We start from the raw sequence: 17,930 nt of genomic DNA, 5'->3' as shown, positions 1-17,930 counted from the left end.
TAAGCTCACCTGCTAGTAATTTCTAATTTACTGTCCTAATTCATCGATTTGTTATCACTAATTGTACTTCATTTACTTCTGTGTAGTTTCCAGTACCTAAAGGGTTGAAAGGTTGCTGTAATTGGCACCCGCAGCTGCTCTTTCTTTTGACAGGGGATAATTTTGCAGCCTATGCTTTGTGTAACAGCTGCCTAATTGGGCATTCTCCCCTTGTAGCAAGCCTGCCTCCTCCAGCCTCCCTGCTGACAAATGGTGGTGGATTATAGATGAGGACACGCTGACCCGTTCGACCTTGCTGAGACAGCGGGGAGGGGCCTCCTGCTACTTGAGGGAAGCTTTGGGTCATTTAAAGGACAAGGTCATGAGCCAGGTGGGGAAGTGACATGATATCACATGACAATAGCCCGGTGACACGGTCAATATGTCAAGGACAAAGTCATCAGTATTGATTAACGCTGCTTTTTCCTGGTGTCTCCCTGAAGCCACTGATACTTCAAAAATATTTTGCTAATTTGTTCTAGGTAAAGTGCCAAATGTTATTTTCGGGGTTATTTGGGGGGGGGTATTTGTACACTGTTTTCTGCTCAATACAGAACACATGCAAAAGCGGTGTTGTTAAACACACACACACCCCCCCCCCGTATTCCCCTCCCCGATAATAACTTACAGGGTTCATCTTGGTGCTTTTGGTAAAATGTACATCTGCATGTACAGTAAGGAAAATGCCCTGAAGGCTGCATGACGGGGCAGAACTTAAGGATGGGGGGGGAAAAATCCCTGCTTTTCAATTTCAGTATTTCACTTCTCACTCCTACGTGAAATGAACGTGTATGAACCTTTATGAAAACACATGTATCCACATATATACAGCTGGCTGGAATGTGGGAGAAGTGTTTAAATAAAGAGAACCAAAGAGAAAAGTTAAATATAAGTTGAATGTTTAAAGAAAGTCTTACATTAGCTCAAGGGCGATACAGTTAAGATAATGCCTTGTCTATTTTGAGAACTAATACAATACCCAGCTATGTCAGGCAATAAAAATCTGCTAAGTAGGTTTTTGAAAATGTTGTGAATACAAGTGACAATATTTTGAGAGCATCTTCATGTTGCATTTCTATGCTAATAAACTTCAAGGTAAATGAGCAGCTTGTTTGACATTTGCTATGTTAGACAATAATAAAATGCTTTCTTCTGGAGTAATTAGACTTGATAGATTGATTATGTTAGGAGGTAAAGATAAATATAATCAAAAAGAAAACTCTTTTGGAGGGCGTTATTGCCTGGTTTTGAACTTTAACACTGTCATTCTGGTTTAGCCAATGCCTAATTGCGTGTCTTGCACACGTGTGTGCACACACATATGCACCCACGTACAGACACGCGCAGCATGCAGTGAGTTTCTGAAACAGCATGTAAAGAAGGGTGTTCACCTAGGAGCACGGTTCCTATTTCTGTGAGATCTGATTTGTTGTTGGAAGCTGTTGTGTCTGAACCTCGTCACTTCATCAGATGTGATTTTACTCCCCTGAGGTAAAAAGCAGTCAGTGGTAAAGTGTGATAAATTAGTGTTCTCACGTAGATGCGTGTGCGTGTGTGTGTGTGTTTAATTCTGACCTTGCTGTGCATGTGTTTAGCTGCTCTCTGTGCCCGAGTCAAGCCTGGTGGAGGTTTAATCCTGTGCCCTTGTACACGTATACTTGATTAGAAGTTGTGGTTCTCTCAGCAGAAGACATTCTGCCCTCCTCCTTATATTGGTCGGGACCCAGGCACTGGGGAGTCAAGTCGAAGGAGAAAGAAAAGAGATTTTGCATTAGTATTCTATGAAAGCCTTACTGTCTGCAGAACAAATTGATTGCTACAGTGTACCTGTGCTTGGCACCACTGCTGTGAAAGAAAGGTATGGTTGTAATCTGTTTTATTGTATTACATATTGTGACACTCCAGGAATGTTTAACATTGGGCTCTTCTATGGCACATGCTAGAAGTCTAAGTAAAGAAAAATATGTGAATGAATGAATGAATGAAAAGTATGTGAGGCTGTCGTATCGGCAGCTTTGTTTACTACAACGAACTAAGTAGCCTCTACTAATGAGACTAAATTTATGTGCCAATGGCAACGTAAGGAGATGATTAACTGAATTTTCTGTATTGTATTCAGTTACTCACATCTGTGTCAGTAGTTGCTACATACCTACACAGATAAAATTCTAATTAACATTTTAAGGGGGCTTTGCTTTAGCTTTCAGCAGGATGATAGATGTGAAATAGACTTGAACGTGGATGTATTTGCCTCTTTAGATGAAAATGTGAGGGTTTTTCATAGTTTTTAATCTGCTGCACGGGTCTTACATGGGGGTGGGGGGGTAAGGGTAGGTATAAAAATATGAAAATCTTAGATGTGCTGCTGTGATAAACAGAACAAGAGCAAAGCTGAGGAAAAGTCTTACAGGATTTGAGCCTTCATCTCTCCCTCTCCTCCCCACTTCCTCCCCACCCCATGTGTAAATGCACACCCATATTTTAATGAGAAAGCTAGTGCTCTTCCTTAAATCAGTTGCAGACTTTACAGTTGATTCTCTGGTTTTATAGATGCTCAGCTGATGTCGGTTGTGTGTTGATGGGAAGTATGAAGCACTCCATTAATACAATTCAGGCTGTTTCACAGAGAGCTGTGCTTACTGGCTCGTTCTTGGCATCACTGAAGTTGTGTTGGTGATTATTTGGATGTTTGCTTGTGGTCACTCTAAAACATCTGAAGTATCTGCTCTTGTCATGCAGACGTTCCTGACTAATTAAGTTTAGGACAGGTGGCAGACTCCTGGGCATTTAAATCTGCATGTAAACCTAATCTAATAACTTGATGAGAAAATGAAAATCCATCTTTCCTGGTGTGTTATCACCATGCACAAGCCACGGAGGTATTTGCAAAATCCTCTCTCTGTTCTTTGTCCTGGCAGGTGACAAGTAAACAAGTTGCTTTAAGGAAATGAGAGACTTGGAAAACGCTGTATGTGGAGGAGCAGTCATGCACTATAATAGTTACTTCTGTCATATGGCCTTGCTGACTTAAGATTAACGCTTCATAGATGTGCAGTATATTTATATGAGTGTACCCTTGAGCTTACATTTTACACCTTGCAAAGAGTGTGAATACGGTCTTATGCATGCAAGTCATTGATCTTCAGGATCCTTCAACAGCTAAGAAAATTTCGAAGAACCGTGGATAGGGAGGCTCTGGGGTGTGACTGTACTCAAATAACGATGTTTTTAATTATAACTAATTAGTTAAATCTTTCTTACTCAAGGCAAATATTTTGCAAGTGAGCTATTCTTCGCCCTGGCTTTTCTTTTTTTTGTTTTTGTTTGTTTTAATATAAACACATGTTGTCATGATAACAAAAGTTGGTAAAAACAGTTGCATGATTTACACAGCAGATCACAAGATCAAGGGACTTTATTGTATTTAACAAGATTTGGGAAGTAAACTGTAGTAATACTACAGAAATGGTTAAATCTTATCTTACATTTTGTATTGACCTTTTGTAGATTTTAACTAGTTAGTGACAGGTGGTCGAGTTCTGAAGAAGGTGTTAGATAAATACAGGGCAATACTGCATTTCAATGCAATTAACTTTTGTTCATAAATAATTCAACCTATGACTTTAAATAAATGATTAGACGAAAAGAAAATGATATGTGATTAAGTCTAAGTCCTTGAAAACATTTTACCAGTCAAGATTGCTGTGGCTGCTTTGAGACTTCTTATAATTCCTCTTTTGAGTAGAGCCAGTCCTGGGAGTTGTGGGGTTTTTAGTTTGTTTTATTTTCATCAGTTATTAATGTCTCAGTAGAGAGATGAGATATACTCTTTACTCTTTAGAGAATAGTTAAAAAAGGACTCATGAGTGTGTGGTTTTGATACTTCAGTTTTCCTAGTGCCATGGAATACATCAGCTTTGAGTAGCATGTGATTTTTACCTGTTTTCTGTTTGGTGGCTTTTTTTGCTGTTGTTTGGGTTTTTTTATGGAAAATAGAAGGATGTTTGCAGAATTAAAACTTTTACTGCCGACTTTACTGAATGAACATGTACTGAATCTTCATGTAACACTAAAATCTTCATGAGAATTTTGGAATACAGCTTTGCCTGGGCTGGAGTGGACTGCTATATTTGGGAAGGGGGAACCCCAACAAACAATACCCCCCAGGCCCTTCCCACCTCACCCACCCCCCGCAAAAAAAAAAGAACACCAAAAGAACCACAACCAAAACCAAAAACACCAAATAAAATTAATCAGATTTAAAATACATTCTTGGGTTCCACTGGGGGCACACAGTTGATTCCAGCATTGTTTAACTGTGTAACACCGCCTTTCATCTGGAAATACTGAACTTTTAAATATGAGTTGGTGCTTGAGCATATCATCAATTTGGGCAGATGTTAGAGGTGAATTCCGGTTTAGGTATGTTTTTGAAAGGTAGCTGTGCCCTGCTCGAGATTGTGAAATGCCTGTTCCCAATCTCTACCCCCTTTCCTTCTGTTACCATGCTTTACCATAGTAAGGAAAAGAGGAAATGGAGGTGTTGCATAACTTCTCTAAGTAAACAGATTTTCTGTGCAGATAGATACTGAAGGCAGCCTTAACCAGTGCTGCAGCTTCCAGGTTCCTGCTAATGCTAAAGGCAGTTGTGTAATTAATGGCCTTGTGTACAGAACTGAGACTGCTTTGAAACCTCTGGAGGGAATTATTTTGTCTATTATGTTGGTTAACTTTCCCTGAAAATTAAAAATGTTGCTGATACTCCATTGGGGTGGTGGGGGAGGATTTTACAAGGCCTGATAAATAAGCTCTGGCATCTTTTTTCTGACCACTGGACAAAGCATCTGCAGCAGCAGAATCATACTGAATGATTGAAATTGAGCCATTAGTAAAAATGAAATCAGTCTTACTTGAGGGGGTGAGCATGGTAAGATAAGGAAGTGGAAAGCTGCACTTAAAAGTTTTTGTCTATTTTTAAGATGTTCTCATTGTAAAATCAGAGAAAGAATTGGGACCTGGTTTTGGTCGTAGCACAATTCCAGTCATGGTAAATGAAATAAAGTAGACAAGATTATTAATCTTTATCTAATGTATTCTCCTGAAGCCATTTGAAAAACCTGGGGTGTATTAAAAGTTTCAAACAGCTTTTTTTCTATGTTTCTACAAACCAAAGATTCCTACAGAATCTTCCATTCTACAACATCAACCATAATGGCAGCGACTGTTAGCAATTGCAAGATTTGAGATACTTCCCCCCTTCCCAGATTTACAATTTTTGTAAAGCCAATTTTTGTCAAGCCAATTTTTGTCAGCCACTTGATCTATTTTCTCTCACTCTGGCAAAGAGTACATGTGCCAGGTATCTGCAAGTTCTACAAATTAAGAAGTATAAGAACTAAGTTACTGAGTTTGGTCAATTTGGAGACTTGCAGCTTCAGAAGCTGGAATTGGGACAAGAAGAAATGGCCTCAAGCTGCGCCAAGGGAGGCTTAGACTGGATATTAGGAAAAATTTCTTCACCAAGAGGGCGATCAGGCATTGGAGCAGGCTGCCCAGGGAAGTGGTAGAATCACCGTCCCTGGAAGCATTCAAAAACCATGTGGATGAGGCCTTTAGGGATGTGGTTTAGGGGTGGACTTGGCAGTCCTGGGGTAAAGGCTGGTCTTGATCTTAAAGGTCTTTTCTAACCTAGTTGATTCTATGAATTTGAGTTTGCAAGAACTCATCAGGCAAAATGCTAATATTGACTATTAAAGGATAAATATTCCTCCTACGCTTTTTGGCTTTCTAAATGGGAGGTAAAGTTGTTTTTGCAGACCTAGTTCTAGTTATTGGTGCAACTTGCAGAGTATGCTCTGTCAGACTGGGTGTAATCCAGGGTTCCAGAGCCTGGGCACCACAAAGCGTTTCAGCACACACAAAAAAAGCCTCCTGCCTGGATTGACTAGCCACTGCAGTGTCAAGTCACCGTTCCTTCATAGTTCTGCCTCTAGCATGAACTACTGGAGTTTTCTTTATACACTGGTGTACCTATGGATGAATGCACACCCTGTTTTTCAGTCCATCCAAGCAATCCAATGCTGTGAATGTCTTGCAGCTGAATTAGACTGGTAAAAAGCAGATTTTGACAGCTTTCTAAAGCAAGGAAATAAAAATAGACCTGTTTGAGAAGGAAATGCTTAGATATGTGTATACACGTTTATACATCCTTCAATATGAAAGATCCTTGTTTTAGGATAAAAAGGACTTTGTTGTTCTTGGTTAGGAAAGAGTGAAAGAGTGAAAGTGGGCAGTGGATCAGAAGAGCTACTCCTGCAAAGCTGTTTGCTGCTGCTGTGCAGTGGTCCTTCCAGCTCCAATGAAGAAAATAGTGCTTATCCAGCTCATTAGGGCTGTTTCAGCAGGTCAGATCTCTGAGAAGTAGGAGAAGTTCGTGGAATTAGGTTTTTGATCCTAACGCCATCATTCGTCTTTTCAGTTCAATACTGACACAGTTGTTTTCTTGGACAGAATATCATTTCAGTAGGTATGGTGGAAAACCTCTACTGGCTGTAGTTGACTGACATATATCTCCCCCTAAAGGTGATGGCAGTGCTGATAATTTTTCTTATTTTGGAAGACAAAAGCATTTACTGTGGTGTGCAGGTCCTATTCCTTTAGTAAGCCCCATTGTTTCCTCAAGTTCAGTGTACTTAATTCTTTTTTTTGTTTCACCAGTGGGGGGCAGGAGTGATGGGACACCACCCACAAATGGTAAGGAGAGAATATCTTGTTATTAAAGGGCTAACTTACTTTCTTTGCTATGGGTGTAGACTTAATGTAACTGTGGGCGAGTTGCTTAATCTTCCCTGTGTACACTGTTCCTCATGTGTAAAGTGGGAATATTTCAAAGGACTGCTGTGATACGTTCATTGATGTTTGTAAAGTGTTGTGTTTTGTCTGTAGATCAAATAACTTTTTTCTTGCAGTTTTGACAGTGCCCAGTAGCCTTCAACATGGTTTAGACCCACACAGTGCATGTAATGAAAGGTCCTGGTGAGCAACAGAGGAGTGAAATTACTATGATCAGTCTGTAAAGAGCAGTAGCCATGTAACATCGGATATTTAGATGTCAGATTGAAATAGGTCTTCGGTAACTGAAATGCCTCTTATTGTCATTAATTTGTTTGCGAGTGAGGGTTTTTATGACCTCAGTTTATGTGTAAGTAACATGGAAATGAATTCTGTAGTTCATTCAAGTCCAAAATAGTTTGGGATTTTCTTTTCCAGGTTCATGTGGTGGATGGATGGTCTATGAAAATCCCTTCTATGGTTAGTAATGTTGCATACTGTCTGCAGCTTGGTGGTGGAGTACATCAAAGGTTTATTGTTTTTTTTTTTTTAATTACGGAGTTTTAAAATGATGGTCGTATGTTGCATCAAGGAAAAACAGGGTGCTTGGTCAACTTCAGACACTTCTCAGCTTTTTTATCTGTGACTATCATTTTAACAAAGAAAATAATTTCATGGAAGGGTAGTTCAGATGCATGTTTTATGTAATTTGCAAGTGTGGGCTCTTGCACGTAGTTACAGCTGACAGAGTACAGTCAGCAGAGGGAAAAGTCTCTTATCAACAGCTCCCTGCTCCTAAAAGCATTTCTTCTGTTCTCCATGATTTATGAGGTCACAATGTGGAAGGTTTTTTGTGGCATTCATTTAGTCATGATGGAGTGCAAACCAACTTGAAATTAAAAATGGCTGGATGAACTTTAGTATGCAAAAATTAAACTTGTAATCAAATTTGCCAGTTAAACAAAGAGAAATGTTTAATTTAAACGAGAGGTTTTCATGTCAGTACCTAGAGCAGGAAAGATTTTGCTGATATATCCCCATAAAATAGTCTGGGGTTTTTGGATGCGCATTAGGAAAACTTCTCATAAATACTATTGCCTTTCTCGTGGTCAGTATCTGTGAGGAACATGGATCATGCTTGCTCTTGGAAAATACCCACTTATATTAAAGTAAGGTAATTAAAGGTAAGCACAAAAATTCATGGAAAACTTGAGAAAGGTGCTTCCAGTAACATGTTATGTTCAGATGGATTAGCAAAAAGGAAGCTGTTGTTACTGCATGTTCTTTAGTCATTCGTGTCTTACCACACACTTTGCTTCTTATGTGTAGAAATCGATTACAAGAATAGTTTAGTCTATTAATTTTCATTTTGGAATCTTGCCCCCAGTCCCCCTATATAAGTGGAGCTTTGGGTCTGAATGGTGATGGATAGGGATAACTTAACTGATTTTATTCTTTACCTCCCACTGCTTTCTCAACAATAAATTACAGAGTCAAGATGTTTCAGATCTTGCAGTCCTCCCACTTGTTCCACTGGTCAAGATCACAGTGAAAAGAATCTAAACTCCTGAAGACTTTGACTTCCTGTCCATAAGCATTGTAACATGATGTTTATTGCAGTGCAGTGGAAATATTTCCTGCGATGGTGGAGAAATACAGCTGATGTTTTAGGAACCATGCTACCTAGAATTTCACCTTGGGCTTTATATCTTAATAAAGCAGGTTGCTTATATCCTTTTACAGTGTGCAGTATCCTATATCATCTTGTTTCTCCTGTTCTTTTACATGCTTTTCGGGACTTTATGCTTATGAGACAGTGTCCCAGGCAGCTTGAATAGCCTCACTGTCTTCACCTGCCATTGATGCTTTTCTACCTTATACCTAGTTTTCCCTCTACAACTCTTCCTTTCTGCTTAGTTGTCGCTCTATCTTGTCTTAGTTTGCAAGCACTTTGGAGTCGTAGTGTAGAATTTACAGGAATATAAAATGTTTTACAATAGTAATTATGCCATGCGGTGTTTCCCAGCAAATGTCAAGCACAGACAGACTTGCTTTCATAAACCTGGCATCGTATAGAGAAGGTGAGTGGAATTTGCATCATGGTAGGTTATTCTTGGAAAGCCAAACAGTTCACCTCCAGAAGCGCTACAAGCAAGCTCTGGGTTATGTGATTTAATAGAGAAGATACCAAAGGGACTTCAGAAGGAAGGGTTAACTTTTATGTGCAGTAAAACTGAAATCAGAGGTAGACCTAGTAAATCAAATCCCTCTGATTTGAGGAATAGAAGGAGAAAATATCTTCCAAAAGTGGAGAATTTGCAGAATTAAGTCTGCTGTTTGGGTTCAGAAGGTAATTTCATTAAGGCAACTGAGATACAAAAATCCTCCTTTGTTTCATTGAAAGAGGTCTTACGTTTAGCTGGTACCTAAGACGGGTACTCTCTGTGCCCTCACCTTCCTCCTCAAAAGTTTCCTTGTTCATGTTGTGTTTGGTGCCATTTGCTGTCATAATTAAAAATAAATAAATAAATAAATAAACATTCTGAGAAGACTTTTTCCTGGGAGCAGTATCTCCTTTCCTTCTCTGGTCATTCTTCCATCTGTGCCCTCTGAAGCAATAGAAGATTGCGGTGGGCTAGGGGTATTGTCATTTTACCAGCCAGGGAAGGGAAAGTGCTTTTACTAGATTTTTTAATAGCAGCAGCTCAAGGTAAGGGGAGCCCTTTGATGCTGTTTTTTATTCTTTCTACATTATATTTTAGCCCTCCTGTACCCATTTCTCCATACCATTAATCTTTGTGTTCTGTTGATCTTTTAGCGCATATCGCTCTTTCTTTCCTCTCCAATAACATGTAGTAAAAGAAAGGTTTCAGGTGAAAACCATATTATTACAGCAAAATGTATTGTTGCACTGCAGAAACAATAAAGGCATTTTTTCTTCTGTAAGAGGAAGGGAAAACAGGCTTATTCTGGAGGCCAGTGTTGCTCTAGGCCTTCATTTAATTGTTGTCCGTCTGAATTCATATTACGTATGTACTCAGCATCTCACAGGTGCAGTGTTATTTCTTTTAAACTTCATACAGCCTGATGAAGGAAAGGGAACAAACTGTGTGATGTGAATCTGTGAGGAAGGGCAAGCAACATACATCATTTGGCTTTTGGTTTTGCAGGAAGTATTTTGGGTGGATTTGGATTAATTTTTGCTACAGTGATTTACTGTTGGAGGAGAGGAAGAAATAGCCTCCAGAGTGTTGATGATCTTTGCCTGGGGGGAGCAGTGCAGAAGCATAATGGAATTTCCTGTGAGAGAGGTGCCTGAGTATTACAGTAAACATGAGCGTTTGTGGAAACAAAAGGGTAAGGAAGAGGGACACAATAAGTGGTTAGACTATGTGGGTAGAAATAAAGTTATTAATGTCTGGAGAACTCTAATGAGAAATTTTAAACTCAATCTAGAGCAAGAGAAAAACAATTGAAAACTTGAAGTAAAGGGTTATATGGTCAGAGTGTCTTGAGGGGAAGGATTACACTAACAGCTGTGTTGCCTGTAGTGTGGAAGGATTGTTGATGTCTGTAATGTTACAGAAGTGTGAGTTGTAGAAGTAGGGAGCTGAGAGAAGACTAGAGTAACTTCAGGATAATAGTGGGAGAAGATGAGTGAGATTTTAGAGGAGCAGGATGCAGTGTCAAAGGTGTTGTGTGCTGTTTGTTGGTTTGTTGTTGGGTTTTTTTTTTTTCTTTTTTGAAGTCATTGTAATAAATGGATAGTAGGGAGTGTCAGCATAAAGATAATCTCCTGATAACAACTTTTTCTGACAAAGTGGATAGCATTAACCAGGTGAGGAGAACTATCCCTCTCCTGGCAGAGTACCTTTACTAGCTTGCTCAGCTCGATTTTGCTGGTCAAGCTCTGATAGTGTCACAAACTGACCACAGATATAACCAACTTCAGGCAAAAACTCTATTTTAGTCTGTTGATGCCTTGTTAAGAAGCAACGTGCTCCCTGTCATGAGCTAATACTGATTAATAGAATGACATTCCTGTTACAGAAGAAATAAAACTTGTTCTCTTCATAAGTTTCTGCATCCTGATTTTAATGTATTTATTTTTGGCAGGGTGGAGTAAAAAGTAGATTCACAAAGAAGCAGCATTGAAAATTGAAAGGTATGAGTTTCTGCCCCCGAACTTGGGAAATATACTAACCTGTGTTTTTTATTCGTCCCAGGTATGGAGTGGTAACTTTATCTAATTCACACTAGCTTTGACCTTACCCTTCTTAAGGATTCTGAGTTTATTTCACATCCCCAGATAGTCTTTGATCTCCTTTTCCTGAGATTGCTAACTAGGGTGCCAAGATAACGATATGCTAAAAGTTTCCTGGGAAGCTGGAGGCGTGATCACCTGACCACCAGAACTTCTGGCCTTTTCTCAATATATGCTTTTAGAGCAAGAAGTCTCTTTGAGAAGAGGGGGGTTTTGGTTGTTTGCTTTCAGTTGGGTTGGGTTTTCCCCCCTCCTCTGATCTTCCCTTGTTGCCCTGTTTGGTTTGAACCTCCCTGTCCAGTATGATTCGCTTCTGCGTTAATTTGGTATTTGTGAATCTACTTGTGGTTCTCTAAGATGCTGCAGGTACATATCAGTCTGAACTGCTGTGGAGTGAAATCACATCAATGTAGTCTTTGGTGAAGTTCTTTTGGTATTGCTCACTGATGAAATTTAGCAACAAGGGTTGGACGAAAATGTTCTTTCGTAGCATTATGACAGGATCTTACAAGACTCTAAAAAGAGAAGAAACAAAAGTACAGTTTAGTAAGAATAGAGGCAGTCAATGAAACTTATCTTCAGGTCATTGACAATGCCTTACTATATATTGATTCAGAGAATGCTGGAGTTACTTATTGATGGTATATCAAGCTGGGAAATTGCTCTTCCGCATACATCAAGGAAAGATGGCTTTATATAATACAAAGGACAGGGGTGGTGACCTGTCAGCCATGCTCAAATCTCTGCCATGAAGCTGGAAATAATACCTAGCCTAATCAGCTGAATCAATAGCGTTGTAGCTATGGATAATAACTATTACACGTGATACTACATGATACATAGTTTAAGCTATTTTGGTGGAGTTTCACATGTTCATTTGCTAGATTCATGAATTTTAGGTCTTTTGTTTTATGATAACTCCCCCACCACCACCCAATTTATCAGTAGACATTAAAGGAACAGATTAAAACTGTAATTGCAACTTCGAAGTTTTTCTGTAGGTGTCATGTCCGGTGTGTCCCATCCCGTCTGTCCCTCCTTTCCCCCAAAGCTAAGGCAAGATTTACAGAGGTAAATTCACCATGTACCTCCCACTGCCTTTCATTGTTACCACCAGCCAATTTTGTTAGATGATGAATCAGTATCAGACTTCAAGCATGTGGGAAACCAGATCACCGGCTATAGTTGGTGTGTGTTGAACAACTTGAGGATTGGGAAAGCTGGAATAACTGATCTTGTACCTCTTGTTTGGAAAAGGAAATCCTGTGCTGTGTCCTGAATAATAGAGGAATATTCGAATTTTGAATGTGAATCAGTTTGCTTTTAATAGTCATGATGCTTAAACTGGTGATGTACTGCTGATTTTCAGTATAGTAGATGTCCATCTGTCATGTGCCTAATTCTGCAACCTGATGTATGTTGCATCAGTTAGATGCCTCTCTCATGCACAAATCTGAGTGTGTGCATAATCTTGCCATTATTTATCCTAGTAAAATCCATGGACCTACTTATTAGGGAAAATAAGTAAAAAGAAAGTACAAAGTTAAAGGACTTACTACTAAACTATTCATCGATACCATACTTTAACATTTTTAAAAAGTCGATTTGACATTTCACATATGTAAGTATAACCACAGACAATATAATTTCTTTTCCTTTAAAGCACCTTTACAGAATTGGTCATTGGCAGCCATCCAGTGCTTCAGGATAATCCATTGTTGTGGACTGCTTCACTACTAAATTGACCAGAAGTACTCTCTTCTTCGTGCTAGCTGTCATACTCATTTTTGTTGCTATATTGGCTAGTCATTTATTGCAGTTTGTCATTACCACCTCTTAAAAGGTAGCACACTTGAAATGGTTTACTTTAGGACCTCTGTGCGGAAAGCTTTGGCTCTGCCTGTTTAAGAGGCAGAGCCAAAGAAAAATGGAATGGAATATAATTGGGTAAGAGACCAAAACTGCCATTGGTTGCTGGTAGGAGCCTGCTGCATCCCTGCTGCTTGAAAGGTGGGGGGTTTGATTAAAAATTCAGAGCTAGCAGAAAACCCCTGCTCTGGCAGGTTATATGTATAAAGGGTGTCAGCATGTATTTAACAGAAAAACAGAAATAGGAAACAAAACAAAACACCACCAGAAAAAAACCCCACCATCCACCTAACTGCTGCTGACTTTTTTTATTAAAGGATTGGTTATGCTGATTAAAGAGTTTTTCATAGTATAAGCATGAGAGAAGACCTAAAATGATAGTGAATGAACAGTTATTCTCTGTAATATAGTTCAACTAAAGTAGAAGCTTTTTTACCTATTCCAATTTTCACGCATTAGTAAACTTAAATAAGCTATATGACTCCAAATATACTTGCTTTAGAGTCTGAAGTGTTGGATAGCTATACAGCTAACAAACTAATGTGTTTCCTAGAATGTTTTTGGTTGTGAAGTGTCTTATGTATACACATTTTCGTGTGTGGTTGGTTCTCAGAATACATAACTGATTTTTTTTGTGAATGTTGAATGAAATTTCTTTTGTTCGGGGTTCTTTGGGGGTTTGTTTTGGGTTTGTTTGTGGGTTTTTTTGTTTTTTTTTTTTTTTTAATCTTGAATCATAATCATTGCCTGATCTAATTTTTCTTTTATTTCTTCTTTTTTTTTTTTTTTTTTTTTCCTTTCTAACACTTCAACACAGTGAGCAGCTTTATCAGCCTTTCACAAAATGGGAAGAATAGAAATTCTGCTTGAAGGAAAACAAAACAAAACAACAACAAAACAACAACCCAACAACAAACCCAAAGCTCCCCTTTTCTCCCATTTTGCTGAAAGGGTTTAGAAAAGGAGGGACTAAGGAAGAGTAGAATTCTATTGCTCCAAGGTCTACAGCTTAATTCAGTGTGATCTTAAACCAGTAACTGTTTTAAGACCTGATGAATCACTATCAGGGCTAGAAACACCTACACCGTTGCACTGAGAAGCTTGCATCCCAGGCTTCAGGAGTGATTTGTATCTGATTCTAGTAGCTCAGGCAATACTATAGCTTAGAAAGGTGACAATCTAATTCTTGTGAAGGACGTTTTCAAAAAAGAGCCTTTCAAAAAGAGTGCTGCAAATCTAACACGTACAGAAAAATTAAATGGAGAAAAATCAAATGGAGAAAAATCAGTCGAAGCACAAATGTTGAAGCACAGCTGAAACAAGCTGCAGGAGGGTGTGTGATGGTATGCAGGTTTTACTGGCAATGTCTGAGATGCCTACATACAAGTGAGTTACGCAGGTCATCCCAAATGGGCTCCAATAAAAGCTTTAATACAAACACGAATGCTCCTATTTATAGACATAGCTCTTTGTCTAAATATAAACTGCTCCCAGTCATGTCTAGACTAACATCAGAGCTGTGCTGGTATTGAAAGTGGGGGTTCAGAAGTAAGAGTGCAAGCCACACTATTCTTTATATTACTACTTATTGCAGTGAGCATCTGAACTTTGTGGGAGCAGTAAATCTTTGAATGTCATATGACATTGTGTCACCCAAAACACCTTTTCTTCCTCTGGTTATGCATCAAAAGGTATGTCTGGTGGACGTGACCCGAAAGCTAAATACTCTTCAGCATCTGTTTAAAGCTTTGAGAATGTATCAGTGGGTGGATGGATAGATGGATGGATAGATCAGTAAATGACTTTCATTGCTAACTATTTTCAGCAGCTGAGTTTTAATGAGTCTAACTGTTGCTGCTGTGTTTAATCTGCTCACTTACTCAGTGTTCAGCGTTAAAGAAGCTTTCGAGGAGGTAAATGTTGTCCTAATTACAGAAGAGCTTAGTTTGATTGTGTTGAGTGCAGACCTTGTGTTAAGAGTTCTTTTGGGTTTTTTTAATTGAGGAGTATATGCTGTGCACACACATGATTAGGATAGATAAGCAAGTGTTGTGCTTGGAAGTGCACATCCAAATATACAATTGCTATGTTAAGATAAGTAACTTGGACTGCATGAAGTTATAAACTCTGGTCCTCGTTCTCTAGCGGTGGTCTTACTGTCATGTCCTATATTTGTGAGTTCCCCTGTTGGACTTTTGATTTAATGTGTATCAACACATAGCTGAACAGAGAGAAAAGCATGGCAAAAAGTGTCCACTGCTCCCTTTTCATTTAACATAAGGGTTCTTCTTTAGTTTGCTTGATACGCTGCCCAACATCTCTTGTCAAAATAAATATGTATCAGGGCAGCTGCTCTTAAAGGTAGGGAATACTTTAAACATGTAATGTACAAATGTGAAGAAAATGTAGTGTAGCGGTATTTCTGGTGAGTGTACTAAAAAAAATATATATAGGAGCTTTGTTCAAATGCCAGCTCTTACATCAGTCCTCTTTGTAATCTTTCTTGCTGATCTGTGACCTTGACCTTGTGTTTGTGTTTGTATGTCAAGTCTATTTTAGGAATGGACAAACTAAGTTCAGTTTAATAGGATTTATACTCCAGCTTCACAAGATGCCTCAGTAAAATAGAAAAATTAAAATATTTAAATCAATTATTCTATTTCCAGTTATCTTTTCAGATCTTGAATGCATTGACAATTCATTTACTTATTTTTAATTCTGTTGAAATGTTTCTTAACAAAGGCATCTTTATCTCACCAATGAACTCTTCTAAATTCAGCACAGACATTCTGCCTGAAGGTGGGGTTTACTCTGTACAAATCTCACTGGTGGCAATACTTTCATTTGGCATAAGTGTGTACTGAAAGTAGTCCCTGCTTTTTGTCCTTCTTCATGCCACTCTTTTACTCACACATAAAACAACTGTGAAACTGTGGAACAACCTCTTAGCAGTATCTTTGGGGTTTTTCTGTTGATGATGAGGTCCTTAGTCTGGCTTGCCTCGTAGGAGCTTCCTGTGGGGATGCTTGTGTCACTACTGGGAAGGTGGCAGGCGCAAGAGACTGCAGATCCATAGACCAAGACAAGGCTCCAACTTTTGACAGCAGCTTGACACTTAGATCAGACAAAATTTCTTGTGGAACCATGTTTTTGTATACATTTAAATGTGTAGCTTGTGAACTAGTTTGTTAATTATTTCTAGTATTATTATTCATAGTGACTTGAGGTAGCCTTTATTTCTAGAGATCAAGATGGAGCTCACTAGCAGCCAGGTAGGCTCTGATGTGCTGGTGCCGCTCGCATTCAGCAGAGCTCTTGAGCACAGGCTTAATTTTAGACATATGCTAACATGGCAGCGAAGTTGGTCAGTGTAACTGACACTTGGGCATATGGCTTTATAAAGGTGTAGTGAGCTTGTTGGTTTGATGGGCACTGTCACAGAACCATAGCATGGTTTGGGTTGGAAGGGACCTTAAAGCTCATCCAGTTCCACCCCCCTGCCATGGGCAGGTATACCTCCCACTAGACCAGGTTGCTCAAAGACCCGTCCAGCCTGACCTTGAACACTTCCAGGGATGGCGCAGGCACTATGAAAGATGGCCCAAATTAGCTAATACTTATGTGTAAGTATGGAGTAATAGATTTATTTTTAATAGGTCTTTTATTTTAGGGGTAATGTTGTTATATGTAGAAAATCACGCACTTTCTTCAGAAATCAATTACACATCTGTAGTTTTTTGTTTTACAAAGTTTTTAAATGGATATGATCACCTGTTTCAACTTCCTTGACATTATTGGAACAAGTGGTAACAATAATTAGCTTTTCTTGCTATTTTGGAGTTATTTCCTTCATGTAGCAGTTATGAAAGATAGATATAAAACATATTAGTAAAAGCTCTTTTCCACAACTTTGATGGCATATTGTTTTTCTTCTTAGAATGCTTGCCATTTTTATCAACATAAAATTTGAGAAATTACTTCAAAGTGTGTGCTATTGTGTTGAGGGGTAGTTAAACACCTTCCCTTGCCACCCATTCTCTGTTCCTACCATGGCTTTGTGGCAGTGAATAAAGTTTTCATCAGTTTTGAGCTAAGTCTGTATTTTAATTGTTCTGATTTGACTCATGGCCAGGATTGAGTTGCAGCCCAATTTCTAATGTTCAGGGTATTATTAACTAACTGATCGTCTCTATATACATCTGTATGATTTAAAAGGCTTTTAGTATTTTACTTAGGGTTTTGTGTTATGAATGTTTTCAGATTAACTCTGGCATAGTGGTAAAACGAGGGCTTTGTGACATTCTTTACAAGATGTTGTTAGCATCTTCCCCCCAGGTTTTGCTAAAATTGGTTCTTATGTTGTATCTTTAATTCCGCTTGGTTTTATTCCTATTTTGGAGAGAAAAAAATATTTTTTTTATTGCAATTGAACTATTAGAGACCACCCTGTAATGCAGATTTTTCTTTTCCCCACTTAACTGAAAATATATGAGCCTTTTCTGTGTCCGTAGGCTTTAGAAACAGCATCTACAATAAGCTGAAATTTCCATTATAATAGAAACTATATGATCCCTAGCACTAAAAAAAAAAAAAAGAGGGGCCTCCCCCCCCAAAAAAAATAACCCCAGCAACAACACAACACCAAAACCCAACCATCAGATAACCCCAAAACTACAAACCAAAAAAAACCAAATCATCTGGGTCTTTAGCATGGATTTATGGGGTATTACATATAATTGAATAGATCCTATACTTTTTATCTTGCTATGGAATTACTGTGTATTTGTGCTTGGTTGAAACAGCTGAAAACTGTTCTGAGGGAAAGTCTAGAAAGTGCCTCTCATTCATAACTAACCATGAAACACTTGGTCCCAAGTGGAACACAACTACTACTGTCAATAAAAGCTGTGCATTACTTCTTAGTGCT

General features: G+C 38.7%; 1 protein-coding gene across 4 annotated transcripts in view; it reads left to right on the top strand.

Annotated features, from left to right (window-relative positions):
* NRIP1 (nuclear receptor interacting protein 1) overlaps nucleotides 1-17,930 on the top strand; it is an 80,680-nt gene that overhangs the window by 43,824 nt on the left and 18,926 nt on the right. Inside the window, exon 1 of one of the 4 annotated variants that reach the window (XM_030476182.1) lies at nucleotides 1,417-1,530. The exons of 2 other annotated variants lie outside the window; for them this stretch is intronic. The gene's annotated coding sequence lies outside the window, so the exon portion shown is untranslated. Of the gene's footprint in view, nucleotides 1-1,416; nucleotides 1,531-10,951; nucleotides 11,036-17,930 lie in introns of those variants that run through there. One more of the 4 variants, XM_030476181.1, reaches the window with a different exon arrangement.

Source organism: Strigops habroptila, chromosome 2 (assembly GCF_004027225.2).
Source record: "Strigops habroptila isolate Jane chromosome 2, bStrHab1.2.pri, whole genome shotgun sequence".
Classification (NCBI taxonomy): domain Eukaryota; kingdom Metazoa; phylum Chordata; class Aves; order Psittaciformes; family Psittacidae; genus Strigops; species Strigops habroptila.
The sequence above is the reverse complement of the archived record's forward strand: the minus strand, read 5'-3'. Positions and strand labels throughout refer to the sequence as shown.